Genomic DNA, 4,983 nt, shown 5'->3' with positions numbered 1-4,983 from the left:
GGGGTGTATAATAAATTAATCGTTGTTTTATAATAAAAACCATAAAACATTTATTTGTGAGTAAAATAATGCAATGGTTGGATATCTCTCCTTTATAATTCGGTGACTAAAAATACACTAAAATAATTAGAAAAAAAATCTTGTACTTATTTAGTAATTACGTCAATATTAATTAATTGACTTTCTAGTCTATTTTATTTTATGTACAAATATATTATTAAATTTTAAGCATTAAGTAATAAAACACTTTGTGCCCTCTTATATCGTAAAAGGTTACGAAATATACTCCTGGTTACACCCCTTACAGAAAACAGTGTAAGGGGTGTAAATAAATTGTATAATCACTGTTTTTTATAATAAAAACTATAAAATATTTCTTATTTGTGAGATTAAAAAAACAAAACAATGCATTGGTTAAAATAAGTACATTCAATACTGTTTTCAATTGTTAATTCAATAATGTGTTATAACATAATATAGCCATTACTATTATACTATTATTATTAAAATAATATGTGTGTAACATATTTCTTTAACGAATTAACCTGTAACAGACATTTATATGCCCAGTATATTTTTGTTTAACAAACCAATCAGGAAAAATCCAAAACCTACCGTTATAGGAGGTATAAGACGATTAAACTTATATAATGACAACTACTTATCGGATAACAAATTAATTACTACTGTCAGCTAGTTCAGCTACTGTCTAGGTAGAATTTACCTAGAGTACCTACACCTACCTATGATGATGTAGGTAGATTAAAGCTTATTTTGACGTTACCTCTCACTTCGGTGTCACAAGCTGAATTTTTCAGGGATGGAAGTACAGTACATCACAGTACATGATATGGGGACCCTTATTCCGAAAGTAGTACAAAATTAAACAGGGTAAAAAGGCACTATCATCAAAAATCGATATATTAATACCACCGTATAGAGAAAACAAATACTTATTTTTTGATCCAGTACAGAATAAAGTCTTCGTAGGGAGTAATTTTTTATAATTATTTACAAAAAAACATTTCCATTAGCGCTTATGACCAAAAAAAAACTTTAAACATGAATAATCATTTCAATCATGCGAAAATTTGGTTTAAAAATAGAGATTTTTTTTTAATATAACTTTCATTTAACGAAAAACGAAGGCCTAAATGAAAAAAAGAAACAATTTAAAAGTTTCGCTCATGTCTTGACAAGGTATCAAAGCAAACCCCATATTTTTTGCTTTTAACTAATAAAGATATATCAATAAACAATTAGCGATGTAATGGTTTTTGCGCGCGCTGGCCGACTGCCGCCGCTGCGCCGAGATTTCCTATGCCCTTGTATATATGACGTCATGGTGTGGCAAATGTAGCATTTTAATTCGATTTGGGCTCCCTTATATAGGATAACAGAAACATTTTCAATGTTAAAAAATACCCTGGCCGTTATGCCTTGCGGAACGTTTTCAATGGGCCACCCTGTATGTTTCGTAACATAAATCGCATTTTATTTCGAAACATTTTACCAAAATATGGTTTGGCTACATAAGCTATAACAGTAAAGATCTTGGCGTCACAAATTTTTCGAAACTTTTAAGAAACAGATGTGGTTCACATTTACAGATTCCGTACCGTTTTATGCCTGAAAAGTTTCCATAATTTATTTGATATTCTGACATACATGAGAACATATCCTTACTTTATTGTTTGGATTTTGTTCTGCAGTTTTTGCATTTAGGACATAAGGCGAGTGCAAATACAGATATATTTCTTATGCGATTTTATAATAATTTATTATACGCATTATAGAGATGATTTGTTTTAGGAATAAATGTAATAACAGCTACTACCCATACCCAACAGGAGACCCATGAAAAATGGTACCAGCAAACGTTTTTTTTTCTCTTTTTTCCACAATGGAATACATGTTTTTATATGTTTTAATTGTGTTATAATAAGTAAATAAAAAAATGTTTTAATTATTTGGACCAGAAGTTTTGATTGGCGTTGTTGACAGGTGACTAGTTCGAAATTTCTACACAGATAGCGCTAAATCAAAACATTTTGGAAACAAGTTTCCATTTATTGTCAATTCATTTTCGAAACACGAGTTTCTCTCTTTTTAGACAAAAATATATAACCTATAGATGATTTGTGTCCGACCCCATGTCAATTTTATAAAATAATGAATAAACATTCCGCTATGTTGGCTAGTGATAGCGTTTGTAACTAAAAAATGTGTTTTTATTGGTTGTTGAGCTTTTAAATTCATAAGAACGCTTACTACTAGTTACATTAATTTATACATTTTTATTTTCAGAACCATGGTATAGAAATAAAAATAAAAATCTATATTTTAAACAAAAATATTTTTTAGCAACAAATAATGATATTAAAAATATGAAAGTACAGGGACATCATTTTAAGTGTCTCACTCGGTTTATAATTTTCCTGTTTGGTATTTAAAGATAGTAGAAAGATTTTCTAATGTAATTTTTCGCGAGGATGCCGATTCTCTACACCAAAATTTTTTAAAACGACAATTTTGACAGATACGACGCCATCTTGATTTTTTTTAAATGGAAACCCCCACATATTTTAGCATGTCCGTAACATATTTTAGCGTAATTTTTCAAAAATTATAGTTTAGTTATACTGCTTCTACTGTTTCGATATAACAGTTGGATTTAAAAATGAATTTCCAGAATCATTTTAAGAGTGTCACCCAATTTAAAATTTTCCTCCTTTTCTATTTTAAATATTAAATAGATTATTTTAATGTAATTTTTGCGAGGATTCCGATTTCCTTACATTAAAATTTTACAACGTCAATTTTGACAGATACGACGCCATTCTTGATTTTTTTTAAATGGAAACCCCCACCTATAAGGGCATGGTCCGGTAGACATATTTTAGCTATTTCAAAAATATATAGTTTTAGTATACTATGCTCTTACCGTTTTCGATATACAGTGGATTTAAAATGAATTGTTCCAGATCCATTTTAAGTGTCTCACCCAATTTAACATTTTCCTCTTTTCTATTTTAAGATAGTAAAAAGATATTTAATTAATTTTTCGCGAGATGCCGATTTTCTACACCAAAATTTTTAAATCGTCAATTTTGACAGATACCACGCCAGCTTTGATTTTTTTAAATGGAAACCATATCAAATTTTAACACCGCCCGGTAGACAAATTTTAGCTAATGTTCCAGAAAATATATAGTTTTATGTACTTTGCATTTACGGTTTTCTATATACACGGGGTTGAAATCAAGATATTCTCATAATTTTGTATGTATTGAATATGAATGCCATTCACTTACAACTGAGTGGCATTTTTATCCAAATGCATGAAAATTACGTAAATTGAGCTATCTTATGATAAATAACTAGCAGTTTAAATTTTCATTTTTATTATACAGGGTGTCCGAACTGTATTTCCGGAAACTTCGGCAGGCATTAGCTCTGCAGATGAAAAATAAGTAAAAAAAATCATTTAAAAAAATCCAAAGATGGCGTGTATCTGTCAAAATTGACGTTTTGTAAAAAATTTTAATGTAGAAAATCGGCATCCTCGCGAAAAAATTACATTGAAATATCTTTTTACTATCTTAAAATAGAAGAGAGAGTAAAAAACATGTTTTAAAATGGGGTGAGACACTTAAAATGATTCTGGACCAATTCATTGTTAATTACACTGTATATCGAAAACGGTAAGTGCAAATTATACTAAACTATATATTTTGAAATTAGCTAAAAACTATGTCTACCGGACCATGCTTAAAATATGTGGGGTTTTCCATTTAAAAAAATCAAGATGGTCGTATCTGTCAAAATTAACCGTTCGTAACAAATTAATGTAGAAAAATCGGCCATCCTCGCGAAAAATACATTAATATATCTTTTTACTCTTTAAAATCGAAAGAGGAAAATTTTAAAATTGGGTGAGACACTTAAAATGATTCTGAACAATTCATTTTTTAAATCCCACTTGTATGATCGAGAAAAACGGTAAGTTGCAAATATACTAAAACTATATATTTTTTGGAAATTAGCTAAAATATGTCTAACCGGACCATTCTAAAATATGATGGGTATTCCATTCTAAAAAAAAAGTCAAGGGATGCGTCGTATCTGTCAAAAATTGACGTTGTAAAAAATTTAATGTAGAAATTCGGCATCCTCGCGAAAATTTACATTTGAAAATATCTTTTTTATATCTTAAGACTAGAGAGAAGAGGAAAAGTTAAATGGGGTGAGACACTTAAAATGATTCTGGTACAATTCATTTTTAAATACACTGTATATCAAAAACGGTAAGTGCAAAATATACAAACTATATATTTTTTGAAATTAGCTAAAATGTGTCTACCGGACCATGCTAAAAATATGTGGGGGTTGCATTTTAAAAAAATCAAGATGGCGTCGTATCTGTCAAAATTGACGTTTGTAAAAAGATTTTAATTGTAGAAAATCGGCAATCCTCGCGAAAAATTAACGATGTAGGAAATTTCTACTATCTTTAAAATACCAAACCAGGAAATTTATAAATCGAGTGAGACACTTAAAATGACTGTCCCTGTACATTATTAAATAAAAAAGATGAATTTGCTTTTGTCAGGGACAGGGTTTCGTTCTGCCAGAGAAGCACAAAAAAACCTATAAAAATAAAGATCTTAAGACAACAAAATTATGGCGAAGGTCGACATTGTTTATGGTTGTTTACATTTTGAAATCCACACACAGACGTAGACTATTTTAGTTATCGATACTTTTTTTCTTACATTTATAAAAACAGTGGCTGCTGAAAAAGGGAACATCTTGGACACAAATTGCAGAATATGTATGTACTAAACAGTGCCTCCATAAAGTTTTGATTCCGCATTCGCATTGAAACCTTTCAGGAAATGGCTACTGCCACCACATCTAGGAAACACATGTAGTAAAGTAAAAGTAAAGTAAAAGATTTAGTTAAACGTCTCCTTTTTGCTG

This window comes from Sitophilus oryzae, unplaced genomic scaffold (assembly GCF_002938485.1).
Source record: "Sitophilus oryzae breed Bouriz unplaced genomic scaffold, Soryzae_2.0 scaffold_1498_pilon_pilon, whole genome shotgun sequence".
Classification (NCBI taxonomy): domain Eukaryota; kingdom Metazoa; phylum Arthropoda; class Insecta; order Coleoptera; family Curculionidae; genus Sitophilus; species Sitophilus oryzae.
Note: the sequence above shows the minus strand (reverse complement) of the source record.